Source organism: Rhinopithecus bieti, unplaced genomic scaffold (genome assembly GCF_001698545.2).
Source record: "Rhinopithecus bieti isolate Rb0 unplaced genomic scaffold, ASM169854v2 scaffold_1070, whole genome shotgun sequence".
NCBI classification, from domain to species: Eukaryota; Metazoa; Chordata; class Mammalia; order Primates; family Cercopithecidae; genus Rhinopithecus; species Rhinopithecus bieti.
In genome coordinates, this window is record NW_016803844.1 from 1,096,267 (window position 1) to 1,107,396 (window position 11,130).

General features: G+C 38.8%; 1 long non-coding RNA gene across 1 annotated transcript; it reads left to right on the forward strand.

Moving 5' to 3' along the window:
* Nucleotides 1–295: 295 nt before the first annotated feature.
* Nucleotides 296–10,739, forward strand: LOC108517564 (uncharacterized). The gene is made up of 3 exons (XR_001882145.1): nt 296–611; nt 1,979–2,074; nt 9,919–10,739. It is a non-coding gene; the product is annotated as an uncharacterized LOC108517564 (long non-coding RNA).
* Nucleotides 10,740–11,130: the final 391 nt, after the last annotated feature.

An 11,130-nucleotide genomic window follows, 5' to 3' on the forward strand; every position in this document is an offset into this window, starting at 1 on the left:
TATCCAATCTACTACAATCCTTAAATAAATGTTTTCTAAGAAATCAAGGGTAAAAGTTGTTAGAATGTTTACACAAAATAACTATTGTTTGTGAATGGATGATGTATTTTCCAAAAAGTCGTAATTGAGTAGTTTTCTGTGGACTCTGAGGTCCAGATTTTACAAATAATATTTCTGGTGGATACTTTCAAGGATGGTCACCAATACTTCCTCCCAACAATTTCTCCCTATCCTTGTGGCAGGATGTCCACATCCAAAGGTAGGCTCTATTTTCCTCTCTTTGGACCTGGCCTGACCTTGTGACTTGCTTGGATCGACAGAATGCAGTGAAGGTGACCTTCTGGATTTCTGAGCCTGGGCCTGGCAACTTCTGCTTCACTTCTTGGGAGCCAGCTGCTTTGAAAGAAAATTGAGCAAGACAGCTGAAAGATATGTAGAGAGAGAAGCCAAGAGAGTGCCCAGCTATTCCAGTTACACCCACAGACTCACCAAATGTATGAGTGAAGCCATCTTGGACTTTCCAGCTGAGCTCCCAGCTAAAGGCAGCTGCAAGGGTGATCCCAGCTGATGCCATGTGAAACAGAAGAACCATCTACCTGAGCCCAGCCAAGGTACCAAATTGAGAAAAATAACAAATTGTTGTTTCAAGTTAGTAAGTTCTGAGGCAGTTTGTCATGTCACAATAGGTACATAAAACAATGCTGTAAATTATGTCATTCAAAAAGTTTTACATGGGCTAAAGGAAATGATAATAAGCACTGTACAAGCAAAAAAGTGTTTGATAGTGGGAATGAAAGTCTTTAGTGGTTTGCCTTGGACATTGTTCAGGATCTCAAAAGAAAGTATGCACAGGACACAGAGAACGTGAAGCTATGTAGGAGGAAGCATCTCTTGTCTCTGGCTTTGTTTTAGGAAGTGTAGCCTCAGAGGAAGAATACTGTAGACATCATGACTTGGAGTTCTGGTTTTATAATAATATATTGTGCAAACCTGGAAAGGTCATGCATTGTCTCTGAGCCCCAGTACAGAAACATTTGTGTGGCTTATAATAACCATTACTAATTATGAGGCCCCTGATGCATGCCAGTTCTGCATATGACTATTTTCATAGCAATCCTAATGAGAGTATTATCCTTATTTTCAGACAAGGAAGCACTGGCTCAGAGAGGGTTATGGTTTGCCCCAGATCACACAGAGATGGGGAAAGAAGGGTGGATACAGGTATTCAAACCCCAGGCAATTAGCTCCACCATTGTGCTTTTTCTACTGTGCTGTATCCATGGGCTTACTTCTCCCCTTTTTGGCTGGAGGCAGGTAACAGCCAGCCATTTGAGCAGGTCATATGGTCAATCACCGTCCACTGGGGCACATGGGCAGGGATTCACAGGCATCTGTAAAATCACCCCAGAATGTCTTCTTACTTTATAGCTTATCCATACATGTCTTTCTCCTCTAACTGGTTTTTCAGCATCATTTCTGCTTCTCCCTCTTCCACCCCTCTGGTGTGTTTGGTTAGAGTTCATAGGTGGGAGTGATGAGGTGGAGGGAGACCTGTGAACAGGGATAAGAAAGTAGAAACACAAGATCCTGAACAGCTTTGGAACTAACTGCTAGAGATTTTTATTCTTTGCAATGCTTCTTTTATCTATCACCCCCTTGAGCTTTCTATCTTTACCCTGGTTTGTCCTGGCACCATCTTTAGCAAGGAGCTCCTTATCTGGCTACCCCTCAGTCTCTCTATCATCCTGTTTATCCTTCCCACAGCCACCAGAGTTGTATTCCTATGCATAAGTTCGATAATGTCATTTGCTTGTTCAGAAAACTTTCATGGCTTTCCATTGCCTATGGAATAAAGAAAAACATTTTAAAAATGTAGGATGTGAATAACATGTATTTATGGCTCATAGTAGCTATATTTACTAACTGAAATAAACAGAATGTACAAATCACAGCATCCATTTTGTTCTATTCTGTTTAGTTCTGCAGTGTCTGAAGCTACATATGCCAGAGGCCCCTGGCTTGGGAGGGAGGAGAGCTGTTTTACTCCCAACACAACTCAGACAAAGCTAACCACGTGAGTTTGTTTATGTTAGCTTAAGTCCCCCTGTGAGAGGCCAACTCTAGCTTGTGGAGAATCCTATGAAGCATTTCATTTTTTTTCTGAAAGAAAGTATTAATGAAATACTTGTTTTGTGCATTATTGTCATTATTATTATATCCACTCTTGACTAAAAGAGAGTACAAGAAACTATTGCTCACTTGCTTTCTATGTGGGGAGAATGGGCCATCCCTGCCTCTTTCCTATCTCTCTTTGACTTTGCTATACAAATTCACACTTAATTTTGGATAACACTGGGTTTGATCTAGAATTCACTTCTAACAAATGATGGAAGTCTTTTGGTAAAGACTCTGTTCAGGAAGTTTTTTAAAAAAATTTTATTTATTTGTATATTTATTTATTTATTTTTAGTTACTTTAAGTTCCTGGGGTACATGGTGAGAACGTGCAGGTGTTAAATAGGTATTGCATGTCCATGGTGGTTTGCTGCCACCATCAAACCCTTCATCTACTGTAGGTATTTCTTCTAATGCTATCCCTTTTCCTGGCCCCACCCCCAACAGGCCTTGTTGTGTGATTTCCCCTCCCTGTGTCCATTGTTTCTCATTTGTTCAACCTCACTTATAAGTGAGGAATATGGGGTTGGGTTTTCTGTTCTTGTGTTACTTTGTTGAGAATGATGGGTTTCCAGCTTCATCCATGTCCCTGCAAAGCGACATGAGCTCACCCTTTTTTATGGCTGCAATACTATTCCATGGTGGTATTCATGCCACATTTCTTTATCCAGTCTATCACTGATGGGCATTTGGATTGGTTCCAAGTCTTGCTTGTGTACATGTGCTGGAATAAACATATATGTGCATGTGTCCTTATAGTAGAATGATATAATCCTTTGGTAATACCAGTAAGGGATTGTCGAATCAAATGTATTTCTGGTCTAGATCTTGAAGGAATCGCCACATCTGTTTTCCACAATGGTTGAACTATTTACACTCCTACCAACAGCAAAAGTGTTCCTATTTCTCCACATTCTCTCCAGCATCTGTTGTTTCCTGACTTTTTAATAGTCACCATTGTAAACTGGGTGAGATGATATCCATTGTGGGTTTTGATTTGCATTTCTTAATGACCAGTGATGATGAGTTTTTTTATCTTATGTGATTGGCTGCAATAAATGTTTCTTTTGAAAGTATTGTTGATATCCTTGCCCACCTTTTGATGGGGTTGTTTGTTTTTTTCTTGTAAATTCCATTTAAGTTCCTTATAAGATCTGGATAATTAGCTCTTTGTCAGATGGAACCAGATTACAAAAATTTTCCCCATTTGTAGGTTAACTGTTCACTCTGGTGATAGTTTCGCTATGCCAGAAGCTCCTTAGTTTAATTAGATCTCATTTGTCAATTTTGGCTTTTGTTGCCATTGCGTTGGTGTTTTTAATAATGAAGTGTTTGCCACATGCCTATGTCTGAATGGTATGCCTAGGTTTATCTTCTAGGGTTTGTTTTTATGGTTTTAGGTCTTACATTTAAATCTTAATCATCTTGAGTTAATTTTTGTATAAGTTTGTAAGGAAGGGGCCAGTTCCAGTTTTTCGCCATATGGCAGCCAATTTCCCACCACCATTTATTAAATAGAATCCTTTCCCCATTGGTTGTTTTGTCAGGTTTGTTGAAGATCAGATGGTTGTAGATGTGTGCATTATTTCTGAAGACCTCTGTTCTGTTCCATTGTCCTATGTATCTGTTTTGGTACCAGTACCATGCTGTTTTTGTTATTGTAGCCTTATAGTATAGTTTGAAGTCAGGTAGCGTGATACCTCCAGCTTTTTTCTTTTTGCTTAGGATTGTCTTTGCTATGTGGGCTCTCTTTCTGGTTTCATATGAAATTTAAAGTAGTTTTTTCTAATTCTGTGAAGAATGTCAATGGTAGTTTAATGGGGATAGCATTGAACCTATAAAGCACTTTGGGCAGCATGGCCATTTTCATGGTATTGGATAAGCTGGTTGTTCCTCAAACATCCCAATAGATAAGGGGTATGTTAACCAGAGATGTCCTTGCTCAAACCTTCTCTGGAGCAGGGGTGCCCATGTGGATTTTAGTGGACTTTCATGCTGGGTAAAAGCCCCTCCAGTTAGCAGAGAGAAAATGGTTGTCACTAACATCCAAAGATTAACTCTAGGCTGGTGTTGCCATAAAAATATATCAACAATGCTAATGATTTTTGTTTTGAGACAGGATCTCACTGTGTTGCCCAGTGGGGAATACAGTGGCGTCATCCTAGCTCACTGCAGCCTTGAACTCCTAGGCTCAAGCAATCTTCCTGTCTCAGGTTCTTGGGTGGCTGGGATGACAGGCAACAAGTCACTTTGATTGTTTAATGTGCAAAGAGAACCTGCCCTGAAAATCCCATTTCTCTGGTGTGTTTGGTTTTAGTTCATAGGTGGGAGTGATGGGGTGGAGGGAGACCTGTGAGCAAGGATAAGAAAGAAGAAATACAAGTCGCTGAGTAGCTTTCCATTCAAAAGCAATGGGTGCAAATGGAACAGAATTTTCTGAGGTTTTATCATCTATTCCAGGTTTCCCCAGACTTTTCAATACCAAGGACCTGTTTCTTAATTGACACTTCTCTCATGTACTCAGGCTTTAAGATATTTTGTCTCCAAAATGACTTTATTAAGCAATAAATAATATTGTATTAAATAACAGCATGTGATCGTCAATCAGACGTCTGATGAATGTGAGTTGGTACAATTGTTGCCAAAAGCAGATAAACTTGTTGTTGTTGTTGGCTTGTGCAGATGTATCATTTGATTTTTGTTGGACTCTCAGAACCATAAAAATACCTAAGGGCTGGCATTTCCACTTTCCCAAATTTCTCTGTGTCCAAGAAACTGTGGTATTTATTACTAGGTTATTTTATAATCTTTCTAGATATGAAGTAACTTCTTAAAATATTAAAAAGGGTTAAGTATAAAATCTTGGGTGTTACAAAGTTATTTGATGGACCTCTGCTGAACGCTGGCCAAAGACAACCCAAAGATAACTGAATTATGTGCACTTAAAACTAATCTGTGCTAACCTGTCAGGAGAAATTTATAATTTCATTTCTAGAAATAGGATAAAGAAATGAAGTAAAGTCTAATTCCAGTGTGTAAATTAGGGAAATCAACTTCTTCTAGTTTGCTCCTGAATGAACTGCTTTCTATTTGACATACTCAAGAGCGAGGTCTTCCCTTTAATACACATTGTGAAGTAATTGCTCTGGTGGAAATCAGAAATATGTAATGTAATATATTAGTTTTACTCAATGATTCTTGAAAGGTGATACCTCAATTAACAAATCTTTAGGGAAAGAGGCAGTGTTGAAATAAATATGCTCCAATCTCCTTCATAAATCAAGCCAGACAGTACTGCCTCTAGGCATTGGCAAGACAAAAAAACAAAACAAAACTGAGCAGAGTGGTTTTAGCCCTGCCCAGATGTAAGCAAACAAGGCTACCCCTTGGCAAATTTATAAAATGTTTCAAAGTTCTCCTTCTCCACCTTTTACTTTCGGTTACCGTTTGACAGGCTGCCCTGTTTCTGACTTAAAGAACTCTATACTTTTTTTTTCCATCAGAAATTGGTTTTGTATCCATTGTATTTGTTAATACACAGAATGTTAATTTAATGTGAATGAAATTTAATAGATATGGTAAACCAAACCAGTCCTTTGAATTCAAGCCTTTTATAAATACAAGCTTTGTGAATCCTTGGGCTCTGAGCTGCTGTAGCCCAAGCGTCTAGCTCAGTTCCTGGCAGACAAATCACAGAGCGTAGTTGAATGAATAATGAAAGACTTGGTTCCTTTGCACTTGGAGGAATCCAAGCTGAAGGAGTGGGAGAGGGAAAGGCTTGGGTGCGGTGGGGAAACAGGGGAGGCTTAGTGAAGCCGGTGAATTGAAATCTTAGTAGGTCTCCTCTGAGAATAACCTTGACTTAGTTCCTCCAGGGTATCTGATAGATATGTCAGAAAGGGGTGGGTTTCTTCCCCTTCTTCCCACACCCCCTTTTTTTGATCTCTGTAGAAAACAAGGAGGGACTGTGGCTCCTAGGGGCAGAGGTGCTTGTACCTCTATAAATAACTATAAAATAACTTTTATAGTTATTTTGCTCAGCTACCTAACTTGCTGGGTTCAGGGTGAAATGAAAAATGAGGGGCCCCTTGTTCAAAGATTATTAAGAATTTCATGCTCTCATACGCTGCTGGTTGGAATGCAAAGTGATGTGGACACTTTGGAAAAGAATCCAGCAGTTCCTTAAAAGCTAAACTGAGTTACCATATGATCCAGCAATTCTGCTCCTAGGTACAGACCTGAGAGAATTGAAAACATATGTTTACATAAAAACCTGTACATGGATGTTCATAATAGCATTATTTGTAATAGCCAAAAGTACAAACAACTTCATGTCCATTAACTGATGAATGAACAAACACAATGTGGCGTAGCTATGCAACGGGATATTGTATACATTGTATCCATACAATGGAATATTATTCAGCAACAAAAAGTAATGAAGTGCCGATACATGCTACAAGGCATATGACGCCTGAAAACGTTATGCTAAGTGAGAGAAACCAGATACAAAAGGCCACATATTGTGAGATTACCTTTATATGAGATGCCCCAAATTGGCAAATCTATAGAGGCCTAAAGTAGATTAGTGGTTTCCAGGGTCTGGGGGAATGGTGGAGTGGGGACTGACTGCTAATGGGTACAGGATTTCCATCTGGAGCGATGAAAGGGTTCTGAAATAAGATGGTTGCACAACCTTCTGAATATACTAAAGAAAGATGGATCGCACACTTTAAAGGGTGATTTTTATGGTATGTAAGTTATATCTCAATGAAAACATTACGAATTTCAAGACAGCAGTAGCAGAGCATTAAAGCGAGCCTTGAGCCCTTCTGAGTTCAGGTCTCTGCGCAATTGTACCAATGCACACTCACGCAGCCGACCCTGCCTTCGGTCTCTTAAGCCCTCTCACCCTTTGCCTCCTCTCTTCCTAACTCATGTTGCGTATTTTCTTCCACATTTAGTGCTGTGTTAACTAACACATGGCATGTAAAGCAGTTGAGGATACAGTGATTGACTATCTCAGTTAGCCAGGGATTGAGGGATTGAGGGATTTCCCGGAAGGTGGGACTTTCAATGCTAAAACTGGGAAAAATCCCAGGCAAATTGGGAGGAGTTTGTCACTCTAGTGGTGCATAAACATTATTTTACATAATCATTTCTCCAAATTGAAATCCTGAAGCACATCTCCAGGTTTCTGATTTCTACCAGTGATGATGGGAGTGTGGTGTGTAGCATTGGTCCTGGGCCCCATAGTTACTTTATTTGTTTGATAGAAATTCAGAATTTCAGGCCCTTCCCAGGCCTAATGAATCAGAACCTACATTGTAACTAGATCCCCAAGTGACTCACATGTACTTTAAAGATCTGTGCCCTGAGATGGAGGACAAATGATGGCTGAGCAGAGAGAAGGTCAGGCTCTGGTACCAGATTTGCCACTAGTTGGCTGTGTAAACTCAGACAAGTTGCTTAACCTCTCTGGACCTTAGTGTCTTCATTCATGGAGCACAGAAGTTGGATTCTTACAGCTAGTGATTAGTGAACACATAAATATTTGTTATATGCATCTGGATTTTAATAACCCAGACCTACTTAACTCCTAAATTAGAAAACTCTCCTTTGATCATTTACTAGCTTTGTAACTTTGATCAGATGACTTTCAGTTTTCTCATGAGGGGTGATTGTGAAGAATAAGAAAAGTAGCATTTACAAAGCGCCTGGCTCAGGGTAGACTGTCATTAAATGGTAGTTTTTATTTTTTGTGTTACGAAAATCTAAGCTTCTGATAAGACTGTACATTAGAATACATCTTCATGAAAAGAATTGAATCTGGATATCCTTTTTGTTACTGGAAGAATCCTTATGTCTGGAGTTGAAGAGCATGTAGACTCTTAGTGTTAGGTGAAAGAATGTATTTGACTCCTGATTCCTTCTTATTTAGATTATTTTAGCTTGGAGGTTTCCTACAAGTCCAGTCTGCATCTACTCAGCACCTAAATCTTGTATCAGGATACAGCTATCAGTTACAGGGAAAATATCAGGAAAACACCTGCAAACAGGATACATCAATATGGTTTTCATGGTTAAGCAAGCTAAGCTTTGATCTTTGGAAAACAATGGTGACTGAAGTTCAGAGCTTGAGGTTTTCTGTGCAGGCTGGATTTTTCCAGTTAACAGAGGCACGTGACGGTTCTGAATCTATAAGGTCTTTGTTGGATATTTTTTGTTGTTCTTTGGTTCCAGCACTCCATCAGATTTACATGTGGGAGATATAATTAGCCATAGACTGATTGCAAAGTATCAGCCATAATTTAAAAATATGAATTAACATAAAATGGCAAGCATTAAAAGTTAATGCTAACTTGATGCTCATTTATTTTTGCATCCAAATGAGCCTTATTAAGTTACTTAGTCCATCTAAACATCAGGGTTTTTTTCTCATACGCCAAGTTGTGATAACAATTTCTTATTCTAAATGCTGATAACACTTTTGAAAAGCGCAGGTCCAGTCTGCTGTTGATAATCAATTTTCAGCTTCTTCTGTGACCTGGTTTAAACTGACATCACTGTACCGTTTGGCATCTTAAAGTCTCGAGTACTTTTTAAAGGGCTTTCTAATGGAAATCATATTTTGACTGTCAAGGCCCTGTGGTTTCCTTCACTGTCAGCATGATCAATAACTTTGGGCAGGTGGATGCAGTGCAGATGGGGATGGAATGTATGGAAATGTAGCAGGTCTATGAGATGTGGGCTTAAATGAGCAAATCAAGCCAATTGGCTTAGAATTATGATGGCTGGCTTTCTAATGCATATTCAGGGAAGGCTGAAAAAATGTATGAAATTTAATTGTACCATAAAGCTGTCACCAGAAAATATATACTGAATATCAAGCAGGGTAACATGTCTTCTGGAGAGTTAATCTGTGAAAGTTAAAAAAATTCAAAGAATGTTACAGTTGAATAAGTCATAGGAAGAAATAGGTGGTGCTAGGGAACAGTTTTTGGAACAAGAAATCACACAAACTCAAATTTAATGAATGAAGCACATTTGATAGCTTATTGTCATTAGCAATTTCCCTATTGAATATGTAGAAAATTTGGGAAAAAAGAGTGTAAAAGTGAGGCAATTTTAACATTTTCTATGCCAAAGATTTAAGACAATGTATCCACAATATTTAGATAATCATTAATATTGTAATACTAGATGCTTTAGTATTAATGAGTGGAGTTTTGCTACTTTATGGTAAAAACCACTGTTTCTGTAAGCCAGACTGAAAATCCCTGATACTGCATCTAGTAGAGAGATTGCTTCTCACACTTCAGTGTGCATGTGAATCACCAGGGGATCTTAAGGTATAGTTCTTTTGGTATTTTTTTATAGAGGTAAAATTCACATAACATAAAAGTAATCATTCACCATTTTAAAGTGTACAACTCCATGGCATTTAATATATTTACAGTGTTGTGCAACCATCATCTCTATTCAGTTCCAAGACATGTTTTTCTTCAAGGAATCTCTATGTCCATCAAGCAGTCACTCCTCATTCCTCCCTTGCCCTCAGCTCCTGACCACCACCCATCTGCTTTCTGTTGCCATGGATTTGCCTGGTCTTGATGCTTCAGATAAATAAAGTCATACAATACGTGACCTTTCATGTTCTGGCTTCTTTCACTAAAGTGTGGATTGTGATTCTGAAAGTTTGGGAGCAGAGGCTGATTTTCTTGCATTTTTAACTCCCTCCCAGGTGATGCTGCTGCTGCTGGTGTAAGGATCTTGGATAAGGCTGCATCTCCTTGGCGGAGGCACTGCAGTCCAGTGAGCATCAGGGAAGACTGGACCACTGATTCTCTGACTTCCTGTTGAACCACTGATAGGATCAAGTGGACTTGTTGGCTTATTGGTGCTCAGAGATATTGAGGATCCCCAATAGATCCTTTCCACAGAATTGTGTAAAACTTCAGAACATGTACATTGTCATTTATGCTTTATTTTGTCAAATAATTTTTGCCATCTGTATCAGAGTTGGCAAACTGTGGCCTGGGGGTCAAATCCAGCCCACTGACTGTTTTTATAAAGCCTGCCAGCCAAGAATGGCTTTTATTTAAAAAAAAATGGTTGAAGAATAATCAAAAGAAGAGTAATATTTTATGGCACATGAGCATTATATAAAATTTAAATTTCAGTGTTCACAGATAAAGTTTTATTGGAAGACAGCCAAGTTCATTTGTTTACATATTGTCTATGACTGCTTTCATGACACAATAGCAGAGTTGACGGAGACCATGTGGCCCACAAAGCCAAAAATATTTACTGTCTGGTCCTTTTCAGAAAAAGTTTGCCAACCCCTTATGTATATGATGACTTCAACCTGCAAGTATAGAATAAAGACAGTGAGATAACCTGCAAAGTCCTCATGAAGAGAAAAGGCATGCGTTATTAGGCATATAAACCAGAAGTTAAACATTACCAGAAAAAAAAAAATCAGCTCATAGAGATGAGTTTTACAAAGCAGAGCTTTTAAAGAAGCCCTAATTTCCTAGTCAAAACAAAGAGCTAAAAATCAGATTTCTGCTCTTGACCAAGCATTAAAACCTTTTTTCTTTTTTCTTTCTCTTCTTTCTTTCTTTCTCTCTCTCTCTCTCTCTTTCTTTTCTTTTCTTTTCTTTTCTCTTCTTTTCTTTTCTTTTCTTTTTCTTTTTTTTTATCCACTCTTGGCCATCTCTTGTGAGCCTCCTCACATTTCCATGGCTGTAAAGCTGTATGTGAAAATGTCAAGTGCTTTTTAAGAATGGATTTTACACTTGCCATTTTCAAGTGCAATGGATTTACACTTCAAAAAGTCAGACACAACTTCATAATTGAATTTCACCTGATCTTTTCAAGTGCGAGGCCCGGGAACTTGGCGTCAAGGACAAGCTCAGAACTAGACTGAGTTTTTAGAGGTGGAGTCTCTCCT